Genomic DNA, 16,461 nt, shown 5'->3' on the forward strand with positions numbered 1-16,461 from the left:
GAAGGGTTCGACAAACAAGTGGGGGAGAGGGAAACAGACGATTTCTTGTTGTCGCCTTGTGAGTAGTTTGGACATGGATATAGACATTGGCTTTGTTTTTGCCCAATGCGACGTTCTCATCTGATGAGGTGACACTATCACTTGCTCTGAGATCTGTGCAGAATATCTAATGGCAGCCAATGTGTTTGTTCCAATTTGCAGAAAATTTGAAGTTGGGTTTAACTGATTTGTAGTTGTACGTAGATTAACCAACATTCCTTACATAATAACCAAGTTGAAATAGAAAGCAATCACTTTTATTTCTCGCCTCATATTGGATAACTTAGGTACAAGCCATTGAAGTAATTGTATAATAGCTTGCTGGTTGATAACCTAGACATTTTACCAACAAGACATACATACACACCTTCACACTTTGGAGTGCCCCAAAAACATTACAGCCGTCAATTAGTGAGGTCACTTCCTACCAGGATTGTATACGGTAACATTGTTGGAAATATGCCCTAGAGGCAATAATAATTAGTTATTATTATATTTCTTTGTTCATGATAATCGTTTATTATTCATGCTATAATTGTATTGATTGGAAACACAATACTTGTGTGGATACATAGACAAAACACTGTCCCTAGTAAGCCTCTAGTTGACTAGCTCATTGATCAAAGATGGTCAAGGTTTCCTGGCCATAGGCAAGTGTTGTTACTTGATAACGGGATCACATCATTAGGAGAATCATGTGATGGACTAGACCCAAACTAATAGACGTAGCATGTTGATCGTGTCATTTTGTTGCTACTGTTTTCTGCGTGTCAAGTATTTGTTCCTATGACCATGAGATCATATAACTCACTGACACCGGAGGAATGCTTTGTGTGTATCAAACGTCGCAACGTAACTGGGTGACTATAAAGATGCTCTACAGGTATCTCCGAAGGTGTTCGTTGAGTTAGTATGGATCGAGACTGGGATTTGTCACTCCGTGTGACGGAGAGGTATCTCGGGGCCCACTCGGTAATACAACATCACACACAAGCCTTGCAAGCAATGCGACTTAGTGTAAGTTGCGGGATCTTGTATTACGGAACAAGTAAAGAGACTTGCCGGTAAACGAGATTGAAATAGGTATGCGGATACTGACGATCGAATCTCGGGCAAGTAACATACCGAAGGACAAAGGGAATGACATACGGGATTGTATGAATCCTTGGCACTGAGGTTCAACCGATAAAGATCTTCGAAATATGTAGGATCCAATATGTACATCCAGGTCCCGCTATTGGATATTGACCGAGGAGTCCCTCGGGTCATGTCTACATAGTTCTCGAACCCGCAGGGTCTGCACACTTAAGGTTCGACGTTGTTTTATGCGTATTTGAGTTATATGGTTGGTTATCGAATGTTGTTCGGAGTCCCGGATGAGATCACGGACGTCACGAGGGTTTCCGGAATGGTCCGGAAACGAAGATTGATATATAGGATGACCTCATTTGATTACCGGAATGTTTTCGGAGTTACCGGGAATGTACCGGGAATGACGAATGGGTTCCGGGTGTTCACCGGGGGGGGCAACCCACCCCGAGGAAGCCCATAGGCCTTGGGGGTGGCGCACCAGCCCTTAGTGGGCTGGTGGGACAGACCAAGAAGGTCCTATGCGCCATAGGAAGAAAATCAAAGAGAAAAGAAAAAAAAAGAGGAGGTGGGAAAAGGGGGAAGGACTCCTCCTTCCAAACCTAGTTGGATTCGGTTTGGAAGGGGAGGGTTGCCCCCCTTGGCTCGGCTGACCCCCTTGGGGGTCCTTGGACCCCAAGGCAAGGCTCCCCCTCTTACCCCTATATATACGGGGGTTTTAGGGCTGATTTGAGACAACTTTGCCACGGCAGCCCGACCACATATCTCCACGGTTTTACCTCTAGATCGCGTTTCTGCGGAGCTCGGGCAGAGCCCTGCTGAGATAAGATCATCACCAACCTCCGGAGCGCCGTCACGCTGCCGGAGAACTCATCTACCTCTCCGTCTCTCTTGCTGGATCAAGAAGGCCGAGATCATCGTCGAGCTGTACGTGTGCTGAACGCGGAGGTGCCATCCGTTCGGCACTAGATCGTGGGACTGATCGCGGGACGGTTCGCGGGGCGGATCGAGGGACGTGAGGTCGTTCCACTACATCAACCGCGTTCACTAACGCTTCTGCTGTGCGGTCTACAAGGGTACGTAGATCGAATATCCCCTCTCGTAGGTGGACATCACCATGATAGGTCTTCGTACGCGTAGGAAATTTTTTGTTTCCCATGCGGTGTTACCCAACAGTGGCATCATGAGCTAGGTTCATGCGTAGATGTCTTCTCGAGTAGAACACAAAAGTTTTTATGGGCGGTGATGTGCGTTTTGCTGCCCTCCTTAGTATTTTCTTGATTCCGCGATATTGTTGGATTGAAGCGGCTTGGACCGACATTACTCGTACGCTTACGAGAGACTGGTTTCATCGCTACGAGTAACCCCGTTGCTCAAAGATGACTGGCAAGTGTCGGTTTCTCCAACTTTAGTTGGATCGGATTTGACCGAGGAGGTCCTTGTATAAGGTTAAATAGCAATTCATATATCTCCGTTGTGGTGTTTGCGTAAGTAAGATGCGATCCTACTAGATACCCATGGTCACCACGTAAAACATGCAACAACAAAATTAGAGGACGTCTAACTTGTTTTTGCAGGGTATGCTTGTGATGTGATATGGCCAACAATGTGATGTGATATATTGGATGTATGAGATGATCATGTTGTAATAGTTAAATATCGACTTGCACGTCGATGGTACGGCAACCGGCAAGAGCCATAGGGTTGTCTTTAAACTAACATTTGTGCTTGCAGATGCGTTTACTATATTGCTAGGACGTAGCTTTCGTAGTTATAGCATGAGTAGCACGACAACCCCAATGGCGACACGTTGATGGAGATCATGATGATGGAGATCATGGTGTGACGCCGGTGACAAGAAGATCGTGCCAGTGCTTTAGTGATGGAGATCAAGAAGCACATGATGATGGCCATATCATGTCACTTATGAATTGCATGTGATGTTAATCCTTTATGCACCTTATCTTGCTTAGAACGACGGTAGCATTATGAGGTGATCTCTCACTAAAATTTCAAGACGAAATTGTGTTCTCCCCGACTGTGCACCGTTGCGACAGTTCTTCGTTTCGAGACACCACGTGATGATCGGGTGTGATAGACTCAACGTTCACATACAACGGGTGCAAAACAGTTGCACACGCAGAACACTCGGGTTAAGCTTGACGAGCCTAGCATGTGCAGACATGGCCTCGGAACACATGAGACCGAAAGGTCGAGCATGAATCGTATAGTTGCTATGATTAGCATAGAGATGCTTACCACTGAAACTATTCTCGACTCACGTGATGATCGGACTTGAGATAGTGGATTTGGATCATGTACCACTCAAATGACTAGAGAGATGTACTTTTTGAGTGGGAGTTCTTAAGTAATATGATTAATTGAACTAATTGTCATGAACATAGGCTAATGGTCTTTGCGAATTACGATGTAGCTTGCGCTATAGCTCTACTGTTTTTATATGTTCCTAGAGAAAATTTAGTTGAAAGTTGATAGTAGCAAACTTTGCAGAGGATTGTCCTCGTTGCTGCGCAGAAGGCTTATGTCCTTAATGCACCACTCGGTGTGCTGCACCTCGAGCGTCGTCTGTGGATGTTGTGAACATCCAACATACACGTTTCTGATGACTACATGATAGTTCAGTGCAAAATACTTAATGGCTTAGAAGCAAGGCGCCGAAGACGTTTTGAAACGTCACGGAACATAAGTGATGTTCTAAAGAGATGAAATTGTGACTTCATGCTTGTGCCCTTGTTAAGAGGTACGAGACCTCCGACAAGATTCTTTGTCCACAAAGTAAAGGAGAAAAGCTCAATCGTTGAGCATGTGCTCAGATTGCCTGAGTACGACAATCGCTTGAATCAAGTGGGAGTTAATCTTCCAGATGAGATAGTGATGGTTCTCCAAAGTCACTGCCACCAAGCTGTGAGAGCTTCGTGATGAACTATAACATATCAAGGATAGATACAATGATCCTTGAACGATTCGCGATGTTTGACACTGTGAAAGTAGAAATCAAGAAGGAGCATCAATAGTTGATGGTTAGTAAAACCACTAAGTTTCGAGAAAGGCAAGGGCTAGAAGGGATACTTCGTGAAACGGCAAAACAGTTGCTGCACTAATGAAGAGACCCAAGATTAAACCCAAACCCGAGACTAAGTGCTTCTGTAATGAGGGGAACAGTCACTGATGCGGAGCAACTCTAGATACTTGGTAGATAAGAAGGCTGGCAAAAGTCGAAAGAAGTATATTTCATATACATGACGTTGATGTGTACTTTACTAGTACTCCTAGTAGCACAAGGGTATTAGATACCGGTTCGGTTGCTAAGTGATTAGTGACACGAAATGAAAGCTACGGCATAAACGGAGACTAGCTAAAGGCGAGGTGACGATACGTGTTGGAAGTATTTCCAAGGTTGATATGATCAAACGTCGCACACTCCATCTACCATCGGGATTGGTATTAAAACTAAATAATTGTTATTTGGTACTTGCGTTAAGCATGAACATGATTGGATCGTGTTTATTGCAATACGATTATTCATTTAAAGAGAATAATGGTTACTCTATTTGCTTGAATAAATCACCTTCAATGGTTTATTGAATCTCGATCGTAGTGTTACACATGTTCATAATAATGGTGCCAAAAGATACGAGGTAATGATGATAGTACCACTTACTTGTGGCACTGCCGCTTGAGTCATGTTGGTGTAAATTGCATGAAGAGGCTCCATGCTGATGGATCTTTATACTCACTTGATTTTGAATCACTAGTGACATGCAAATCATACCACATGAGCAAGGCCTTGTTTTCATTGAGATGAAACAAGATAGTAACTTGTTGGAAGTGATACATTTTGATGTATGCAGTCCAATGGGTGCTGAGGCACGCAGTGGATATCATTATGTTCTTACTTCAATGACGATTTGAGTAGATACTAGAGTATTTACTTAATGAATCACAAGTCTGAAATATTGAAAAGTTCAATTCTGTTTCGGAGTGAAGTTCGTCGTAACAAGAGGATAAACTGTCTACGATATGATCATAGAAATGAATATCTGAGTTACGAGTTTTGGTACGCAGATAAGACAATGTGGAAATTGTTTCGGAGTTCATGCCACGTGGAACATCATAGTGTGATGATGTGTCTGAACGTCATAGCCACGCACTATTTGGTATGGTGCATGCTATGATGTCTCTTATCGAATTACCACTATCATTTATGGGTTATGCATTAGAGACAACCGCATTCACTTTAAATAGGGCACCGCGTATTTCCGTTGAGATGACACAATATAGACTGAGGTTTAGAGAAATCTAAACTGTCGTTTCTTGAAAGTTTGGGGCTTCGACACTTATGTGAAAAAGTTTCAGTCTCATAAGCTCGAACCCAAAGCGGATAAATGCATCTTCATAGGATATCCAAAACAGTTGGGTACATCTCCTATCTCAGATCCGAAAGCAAAGTGTTTGTTTCTAGAAACGGATCCTTTCTCGAGGAAAGGTTTCTCTCGAAAGAATTGAGTGGGAGGGTGGTAGAACTTGATGAGGTTATTGAACCATCACTTCAACCAGTGTGTAGCAGGGCGCAGCAAATTGTTCTTAGGGCGCCTACACCAATTGAAGTGAAAGCTGATGATGGTGATCATCGAGCATCGGATCAAGTTACTACAAGCCTCGTAGGTTGACAAGGCCGCTTACTACTGCAGAGTGGTACGATAACCCTGTCTTGGAGGTCATGTTGTTGAGCAACAGTGAACCTACGAGTTATGGAGAAAGCAATGGTGGGCCCGGATTCCGACAAATGGCTGGAGGCCATGAAATCCGAGAGAGGATCCATGTATGAAAACAAAGTGTAGACTTTGGAAGAACTACTTGATGGTCATAGGACTATTGAGTAACGATGGATCTTTAAAAGGAAGACAGACGATGATGGTGATAAGTCACTATTAAGAAAAGCTCGACTTGTCGCAAAGATGTTTCTGACAAGATCAAGCAGTTGACTATGATGAGACTTTCTCACTCGTTGCGATGCTAAAAGTCTGTTAGAATTATGTTAGTAGTTGCTGCATTATTTTTGAAATGTTGCACATAGGATGTCAAAACATTGTTTCCTCTACGGTTTTCTTGAGCAAACATTGTATGTGATACAACTAGAAGGTTTTGTCGATCTTAAAGTTACTAACAAGTATGCAAGCTCCAGCGATCCTTCAATGGACTGGTGCAAGCATCTCGGAGTTGGAATATACACTTTGATGAGATGATCAAAGATTTTGGGTTTATACAAGGTTTATGAGAAACTTGTATTTCCAAAGAAGTGAGTGGGAGCACTATAGAATTTCTCATAAGTATATGTGGTTGACATATTGTGGATCAGAAGTAATGTAGAATTTCTGTAAAGCATACAAGGTTGTTTGAAAGGAGTTTTCAAAGGAATACCTGGATTGCGCTACTTGAACGTTGAGCATCAAAGATCTATGGAGATAGATCAAAAGCGCTTAATGGAAGTTTCAACAAGATGCATGCCTTGACAAGTTTTTGAAGGAGTTCAAAATGGATCAGCAAAGAAGGAGTTCTTGGTTGCGTTGTAAGGTGTGAATTTGAGTAAGACTCAAAACCCGACCACGGCACAATAAAGAGAATAGACGAAGGTCGTCTTCTATGCCTTAGCCGTAGACTCTAAAGTATGCCATGCTGAGTACCGCACCTGTTGTGTGCCATGCAACAAGTCTGTTAAGAGGTACACAGAGTGATCTAGGATTGAATCACTGATCAGTGGTCAAAGTTATCCTTAGTAACTAAATAGACTAAGGAATTTTTCTCGATTATGGAGGTGGTTAAAGAGTTTGTCGTAAAGGGTTACGTCGATGCAAGCTTTGACACTAATCCGAATAACTATGAGTAGTGAAACGGATTCGTATAGTAGAGTAGATGTTTGGAGTATTTCCGAATAGCACATAGTGGCAGCATCTATAAGATGACATAAAGATTTGTAAAGAACACACGGATCTGAAAGTTTCAGAACCGTTGACTAAAACCTCTCTCACGAGCAAGACGTGATCAGACCCCAGAACTATATGGGTGTTGGATTCGTTGAAATCACATGGTGATGTGAACTAGATTATTGACTCTAGTGCAAGTGGGAGACTGTTGGAAATATGCCCTAGAGGCAATAATAATTAGTTATTATTATATTTCTTTGTTCATGATAATCGTTTATTATCCATGCTATAATTGTATCGATTGGAAACACAATACTTGTGTGGATACATAGACAAAACACTGTCATGACTAGCTCATTGATCAAAGATGGCCAAGGTTTCCTGGCCATAGGCAAGTGTTGTTACTTGATAACGGGATCACATCATTAGGAGAGTCATGTGATGGACTAGACCCAAACTAATAGACGTAGCATGTTGATCGTGTCATTAGGTTGCTACTGTTTTCTGCGTGTCAAGTATTTGTTCCTATGACCATGAGATCATATAACTCACTGACACCGGAGGAATGCTTTGTGTGTATCAAACGTCGCAACGTAACTGGGTGACTATAAAGATGCTCTACAGGTATCTCCGAAGGTGTTCGTTGAGTTAGTATGGATCGAGACTGGGATTTGTCACTCCGTGTGACGGAGAGGTATCTCGGGGCCCACTCGGTAATACAACATCACACACAAGCCTTGCAAGCAATGCGACTTAGTGTAAGTTGCGGGATCTTGTATTACGGAACAAGTAAAGAGACTTGCCGGTAAACGAGATTGAAATAGGTATGCGGATACTGACGATCGAATCTCGGGCAAGTAACATACCGAAGGACAAAGGGAATGACATACGGGATTGTATGAATCCTTGGCACTGAGGTTCGACCGATAAAGATCTTCGAAATATGTAGGATCCAATATGGGCATCCAGGTCCCGCTATTGGATATTGACCGAGGAGTCCGTCGGGTCATGTCTACATAGTTCTCGAACCCGCAGGGTCTGCACACTTAAGGTTCGACGTTGTTTTATGCGTATTTGAGTTATATGGTTGGTTACCGAATGTTGTTCGGAGTCCCGGATGAGATCACGGACGTCACGAGGGTTTCCGGAATGGTCCGGAAACGAAGATTGATATATAGGATGACCTCATTTGATTACCGAAATGTTTTCGGAGTTACCGGAAATGTACCGGGAATGACGAATGGGTTCCGGGTGTTCACCGGGGGGGGGGGGGGGGCAACCCACCCCGGGGAAGCCCATAGGCCTTGGGGGTGGCGCACCAGCCCTTAGTGGGATGGTGGGACAGACCAAGAAAGCCCTATGCGCCATAGGAAGAAAATCAAAGAGAAAAGAAAAAAAAGAGGAGGTGGGAAAAGGGGGAAGGACTCCTCCTTCCAAACCTAGTTGGATTCGGTTTGGAAGGGGAGGGTTGCCCCCCTTGGCTTGGCCGACCCCCTTGGGGGTCCTTGGACCCCAAGGCAAGGCTCCCCCTCTTCCCCCTATATATACGGAGGTTTTAGGGCTGATTTGAGACAACTTTGCCACGGCAGCCCGACCACATATCTCCACGGTTTTACCTCTAGATCGCGTTTCTGCGGAGCTCGGGCGGAGCCCTGCTGAGATAAGATCATCACCAACCTCCGGAGCACCGTCACGCTGCCGGAGAACTCATATACCTCTCCGTCTCTCTTGCTGGATCAAGAAGGCCGAGATCATCGTCGAGTTGTACGTGTGCTGAACGCGGAGGCGCCGTCCGTTCGGCACTAGATTGTGGGACTGATCGCGGGACGGTTCGCGGGGGCGGATCGAGGGACGTGAGAACGTTCCACTACATCAACCGCGTTCACTAACGCTTCTGCTGTGCGGTCTACAAGGGTACTTAGATCGAATATCCCCTCTCGTAGATGGACATCACCATGATAGGTCTTCATGCGCGTAGGAAATTTTTTGTTTCCCATGCGCAGTTACCCAACAAACAAAGGACATCTTCAGCGGTGATACTCAAATTTGTTCCCGCATCCGTCCGCGGACAGAGGGATCAATCCACGGACACGGATACAGAAGGTCGACATTCAACGTTGTTTGCATAGATTTGATCAACAATTCAAACTAACTGGATGAAATTTATTCCAACCTCATGGATTTCATTCAAAATTCTTTATATTTTACATAAACGGAGGGTAATTCAATCGTTCTTACTAGAAACTATAAAAACACTAAACCTTATATCGGACGACCACCTCATTAGCGTGCCCGCCTTGTCCCGTCGCATCGTCGTGAGCGTCCGTGTTGTCATCATCGTAGTTGTCGTCCCACTAGCGGCACAAGGATGCCCGAGGGCCACGGCAACCTACTGTTTTGTCGAGCGCCGAAGGAGCCACTCCACCTCCTATTGTATCGTGCGAAGGGCCGCCTTGGCAACTGTCGAAGACGCTGACGCCGGCATTGCCCCTGCAGGCATTGTCGGCACAGTCGCTAAGCGACCACAACTTGCTGATCTTGGCGATCTTGCCGTCAAGGCGGCAACGGTGCCTGGCGGCTGCCTCCGCGATGGTGACGGAGCGGTCGAGCACCCACATAGCGGCGAGGTCTAGGTCATTGTGGATCATTCCACTACCATGTCTGTCTGGGCGAAAGTGAAGCGATGACCGGCACTGCGTCGGTTGTACCCCGCCTTCTACCGCGTCGTGCGCTCGGCCCCGGATACCATAACCCGAGAGCCAGAGGCATCGCAGCCTCCGAGGTAGTGGAGGATGCGGCCACGCGCCTTGGCGATCGCGGGAGGCGACTCCTCCTTTATCTGGGCCGATGGCATCATGGTGGCGAGGAGCGCCCGTCAATCCGTGTGTACCGGGTGTGTGCTGCGGACAACACCGGCTCGTCCTTCACGCAGCGGAGGCGTTGGGAGGGGGCTCCTTCTTCACGCGGTCGACGATGTGGACGCGGCAGTTGCGCGGCAGGGACGGTTGCTTGTCCTTCACCTGTCGGAGTTGCTGGACCTGCGGCGGGGACGATGGCTACTCCTTCACGTGCACCGATGTTGGTGGCACCGTGCCCATCTGATGGAGCAACGCTCCGTTATTATCTCCATTTTACAGACGGATTCTTCGTTCGTCTAAGCCACCTCCGAGAGGATACATGGTCGTTGATCCTCCTTCATCTCCTCCTTGTCGAAGGAGTCTTTCATCACCGACGTAGGACTTAAATAACCGCGGCCAGGCCAGATGGAGGGGAGTTCAGCCCGCTTCAATGTGGTGCAACGGTCGGAGTTGGTTTCTGGGGACGTGTCGTCCACATTGAAGCGGTGGCGCCGGAGTTGTCGCTTCTGTCTGTGTTGCCTATCTGCTCGGTCGAATTGCGGCTATCATTGCATGTTCTAGGTCGACATCAATACGATGCGGCAAGCGGCACGTGGGATGGAAAGCGCACGAAGGACGGGAGGGGAGATGGTGTGCTAGGGCAGTGAGAAGCTGGCTTGAAAACGGTCCAAACACCTATAAAGCCCCCCCCCCACCCCCCTCACGTTTGTCTTTTATTATGAGAGAAAGTACGACCGGATCATCGTTACGAGCCCGCCTTAGATAGCTTCCGTGGTTGGGCGGCCGGATCACCTGCACAACGCGGTCCGGGCGGATACGGACGGTTTGCCTAACCGTACCGCCATTCAATTCGTGTATGGAGACGACTTGTGACGCGCGACAGAGATATAATCGCCTAAGGAAACATTAATAAAGAGTTGGCTATTTCCCCAACACAAGTTACATGGCGTTAACCGCACAACGGTAAAAAAAACTTCGAAGTACCATGCGTGGCCGGCCGCCATACCCCAGCGTCGCCGGTGCCGTCGTTGGGCGGCGATCAGGGAGTTCAAACGGGCATGGGCTCGCACATGTTCTTGCAGGCGACCATGCAAGACGGGGTGAAGTCTGAAAACAACCCTATCTTCATACGCTTCGTCGGATCCGAACCTCCACCTTCTAATCCCTGAAATCGACACCCCCACCTTTCAAATCCCGGTCGTCATGGCCCTTCAGCTCGTTCCCAAACAGGGGATTGCGGATGTGGCGCTGGGAGAGACTGGGATCGCTGAATATGCGAGGTGCGCTGGGGAAAACTGGTTGAGCCAGACCAGCTTTGTTCGCCTCCCCTTGCTCTGTTCCCATTCCCCTCGCTCTGTTTCCCTCCCCCTCGCTCTGTTCCCTACGGCTGGACGCATGAACTTCTCCGCGGCGGCCATGGCTAACGGCGACTGATCACGCGGCTCTCCGACATGCACTACGACAAAGCAGAATCAGGTACGCGATATGCATCCGTTCTGAGCATTTGGTGTTTTCCCCCTCTGTATGGATGCTAGGTTTAGGGTTCTATAGTGAGGGAAAGTTGGGGTTTTTGTGGGTGGGCATTTGTTGGGGTTTTGATTATCACTGATGCATCAGTTACTTTGATTGTCATGTAGGTGTTTGTCGTTCAAATCATGGACCCGACAGAGAGCAACCCTGGGAGTGTTAGGAATAACCACGACATTGATGTTTGTGTTGGTTGTACACAAGCAGTCACCTGGTAGTATTAGGATTAGAATATGTATCCGAGTAGGATAGCTTATTCGGTTCTAGCTGCTATATATACACACACGTAGTATACCCCTTGTAATAGATCAAGCCGCAAGAGATCAAATCAATACAAATCCACAGGACCGATACGACCCTGTTTTGCCATCAGCTTGTATACCTTAGCGACTCGTACAGCAGCGACTTTGCACGTACGTTCTTGTACAGTCGGCTGATTGCTAGCTTGATCTAGCTAGCTTTACACTGTGTTGCGGTCGTCGTCGTTCGTCGTCGTCGTCGGAAAGTACTCGACGGCGTGGTCTGGGCCAACAATTGGTATCAGAGCGAGGTTGATCTTCTAGTAACGGAAGATCATGTCGGAGAACGACAAGACCAAGCAGCTCGCGGCATACTCCGGTGCGGCTAAAGTATTTGCTGCTCCGGCGAGTTCATCGTACCCACGATTTGACCGCGAGAACTTTGGGGTCTGGAAGGCACTGATGGAGTGTGGTCTCCGCGCCAACGTGTTGTGGGATGCAGTCGATCCAGGAGGCGACGCTTTCAAGAAGGAGGGAGCTGAGCATCGGAAGGATCGGCAGGCGGCGTCGGCGATTTATTCGGTGATGCCGATGGATGTCCTTCAACACGTGATCGCCAAAGAAACAGGGAAGGAGGTGTGGGATACCTTGGAGCTCATGTTCGAGGGACACGACCGCGTCAAGCAAGCCAATCTCCAAACTCTCTTAAGGAACTATGAGACTTTGGTCATGGGCGACAATGAGTCCGTGGACGTGTTCGCTTCATGCGTTGCTACTCTCGTCAATCGGATCCGCGCACTTGGAGAAAACCTCACGGAGGCCTCGGTTGTCCGTCGGTTCTTGCGCGCGGCTCTTCACCGGTACCTGCAAATTGTCACGGCGATTGAGCAGTGCGTCGATCTCGCGACACTCTCCATTGATGATCTCGTCGGACGCTACAAGGCTCATGACGAGCGTATGCGGTACAGTCTCGGGGAACGATGAGCATGTCATGCTCACGCGGGCTCAGTGGCAGGCGCTGGGCTCAAGGAGAGAAGGTGAGGGCTCTAGCAGTTACGCTCGCCAAGATCGTGAGCTAAGATCAATAAAGAAAATCAGGCACGATAGGTGCCTGTGGCAATCAGCCGAGTTTTTTCTGCGCGTGAGTAGCTACTATACGAGATCAGTTCGTGCGTACTCGTACGTGTGTTCCGGCCGGCGGCAAGGAAGTAATCAAGTCACGGTTGTTGTGTACGTACGTGTGATCTTGGTGTCGCTTCCCAGATGATCGAGCAAGAGCAGACTAGCTAGTACAAGCTAGCTTTGCACTATAGTGTGTCGCGACGTAAAGAACTTCGTCGAGTTCAGCCAGTGGTTTGTCTTCATCGTCGATTGTCACCGTCGCCGGAAAGTACTCGGCGTCGGGTCTGGGCCAACAATTGGTATCAGAGCTCAAGAGTATCTCAGACGTGGCATATTTCGTTGATGACCGTAAGAGTATCTCGGACATGGCATATTTCGTTGATGGATGCATAGTAAGCTGGCTATCACGAAAGCAGAAAGTGATGAGATCGACTTCAAACGAAGCAGAGTGTCAAGGTGTGTGGCTAGGAAGGCTACACGGTGATCACATGGATCGAGATCCGAAACGAGTGGTGCTCAATGTTGACAGCGAGTCTATATTTTTTCTATGCGAGGATCGAGTGCGGCATGACGGGAGCAAACATATTGATACGATGTATCACTACATGAAGGACTGTGTGGAAGAAGAGAAGACGAAGGTCAACTACAATTGCACCGATGACCAGCTGGCGGACATGTTATCCAAGGCTTTGGATCGAGAGAAGTTCTTGGAAATGCGGAGAAGGATCGGCGTCGGAGTTGTGACGTAACAACGTCGTGTTTAGGGGGGTGATTGTTAGGAATAACCACGACATTGATGTTTGTGCTTGTTGTACACAAGCAGTCACCTGGTAGTATTAGGATTAGAATATGTATCCGAGTAGGATAGCTTATTCGGTTCTAGCTGCTACACACACACACGTAGTATACCCCTTGTAATAGATCAAGCCGCAAGAGATCAAATCAATACAAATCCACAGGACCGATACGACCCTGTTTTGCCATCAGCTTGTATACCTTGACGACTCGTACAGCAGCGACTTTGCACGTACGCGCTTGTACAGCCGGCTGATTGCTAGCTTGATCTAGCTAGCTTTACACTGTGTCGCGGTCGTCGTCGTTCGTCGTCGTCGTCGGAAAGTACTCGACGGCGTGGTCTGGGCCAACAGGGAGTACTGTGGCTGTTTGCTTGGATCCAAAAGAGATGGAGCTTATGGTGGATGGAGTTCTGCTTATGGAGTTGCCTTTTGGATGCTAAAGTTAGTGTATGCTAGTTCCTATTAATAGTTTCAATCCCTGGTTATGTGTGCTTCTTTGGTCATGTACTGGATATGTGTTTCTGCTACTCTGTTCTTTTGTGGTCAAGTGTAATATTGCAACCTGGTCTTGTCAAAATATTTATTCCCTCTGCTCTTGTGTGTGGTTTCTGTAAAAAAAAAAGTGCAGAATTTAAGAGCTCTACTTGCTATCAAATAAGTGCAGAATTTTAGAGCTCTACTTGCTGTCAAAAAGTGCAGGATGTGTGGTTTCTGTAAAAAAAACTGCAGAATTTAAGAGCTCTACTTGCTATCAAATAAGTGCAGAATTTTAGAGCTCTACTTGCTGTCAAAAAGTGCAGGATGTGTGGTTTCTGTAAAAAAAAAGTGCAGAATTTAAGAGCACTACTTGCTATCAAATAAGTGCAGAATTTAAGAGGACTACTTGCTGTCAAATAAGTGCAGAATTTTAGAGCTCTACTTGCTGTCAAAAAGTGCAGGATTTTAGATCATATTTGCTGTCAAAAAGTGCAGGATTTCAGATCATATTTGCTGTAAAAAAGTGCAGGATTTCAGAGCATATTTACTGTCAAAAAAGGCAAAATTTTAGAGCTCTACTTGCTGTCAAAAAATGCAGGATTTCAGAGCATATTTGCTGTTAAAAAAGTGCAGGATTTTAGAGCTCTATTTGCTGTCAGAAAAGTGCAGAATCTGCTGTGAAAAGAGAGAGGGTTTGGGGGTGGGGCTGAACACACGTGACGCAAGTAATCAGCAAACTCTGCCGCCCGGGGTTCCACGTCACTGATCCCACTCTTAATATGGGCTTAGGGGCTCTGACGACCGGGATTTGAGAGATGGGGGTGTGGATTTCAGGGATTGGAAGTTGGAGGTTTGATACTTTGATTCCGAGATACCAAACGAAGACAAGGTTTATTTCAGATTTTACTCTGCAAGACGAGACGAAGTGGTTGACGCAGGCCTGGTCTACCCCGTCGAGCCCTCACGGCGTGAGGCCGCAGAGCTTGCTGCACATAACCTGCGCACCCTCGTGGCACAGAGGAGCGCATTTTGCGAGGCATGCATGGCGTCGCGGTGCCAGGGCAGGCTGCCTCGTGGACGTAGGCCATCGCTGGCTGCCCCGCGCCGGCAAGGAGGATGACCAGCAGCACGGCGCAGATGGCCGCCATCTTGAGCGCCGACGCAGCCATTGATCATAGGTCCGTATCAAGGGGTGTGGCTTTGCTAGGCAGGTTGCAGGTAGCTAGGAAGATGGTGCTATCTACCTCGATAAGTGACGGTGTGCAGGTGGTGCCCGGATGAGAGAAGGGTGATTGATGCTGTTTTTATAGGCAAAACACGCACATATGGAACTGGAAGCTAGCAGAGTGATGCTCTTTGTATCTCGGGAAATACAATTTGATTTTTGATTGTATATACATCCCGCGATCCGTTCGAAGAACCTCCATCCAGCTTTTGTAAACGGATCACCGCCTTTTTTGTCGAAGACTAGACCAAAAGGATCCAGTCGTCGTCGCCAGATCCATGCAGCCAACACCGGAAGATGGGTCTCCCTGAACCGGATCTAGCACGAACCGGAGCAGATCGGGTCGGAGACGAAGATACCCTTGAAGCTCCGGCAGGCCAGCAAAGAGCCACCGACACCACCGCGTCCAGATCGACGGCCACGCCAGGCCGCCGCCACCCCTCGCGTCGTCTGGTAGTCACCAGATCCGATATTGAAACCGGTCGGACCAACGGGCGCGCCGCCACCCAACCATGCGGTCGCCACCCCGACCACCGCCGTCCCCTGTGCATCCGGCCGATTCCCATCGGCACCACCACAGGCTCGCCGCCGGGACGTCGTGCCGCCGTGCGCCGAAGTGGGGGCCGCGCCGCCGCGGAACTGAGCGCCCGCGCCACCCATGGATCCGGGGGAGAGGGGAGAGGCCCTCCGCCACCGCGTCGCACGCACGGGCTTAGCCCGGCGCCGACCACCTACGGCGGTGGAGGGGAGGACAGGCACGGGGCGAGACGCTGGCGGCGATCGTCGGCTTCTCCCGTGTCGCCCGCGAGGGGGTCTTTTTCATTTTCTGCTTCATATTTTTGGTATTCTTTGCGGCCAACTATTTGTCCATCTGTAATATTTTATACAGTAACATATATTGGGGGAATGACTTAACTATATCGGAGGTCCCACCTAAGTCCTACATGGCATCCGTATGGACAGTCAACGCAAGTCTTTACGATCACCAAGTCGACGAAATGCAACTAAAAAGCAGGTCAAAGAAATGGAAGAAAATAAAAGATCAAGTTGAAGGTGAAGGCAAATAAGAAAAGAAGCACCAGCCCAAGAAGAAAGCATTCAGAAGGTAGATGAAACTCTCCCTCACATTTCCTCCAAACCCAC

Source organism: Hordeum vulgare, chromosome 7H (genome assembly GCF_904849725.1).
Source record: "Hordeum vulgare subsp. vulgare chromosome 7H, MorexV3_pseudomolecules_assembly, whole genome shotgun sequence".
NCBI classification, from domain to species: Eukaryota; Viridiplantae; Streptophyta; class Magnoliopsida; order Poales; family Poaceae; genus Hordeum; species Hordeum vulgare.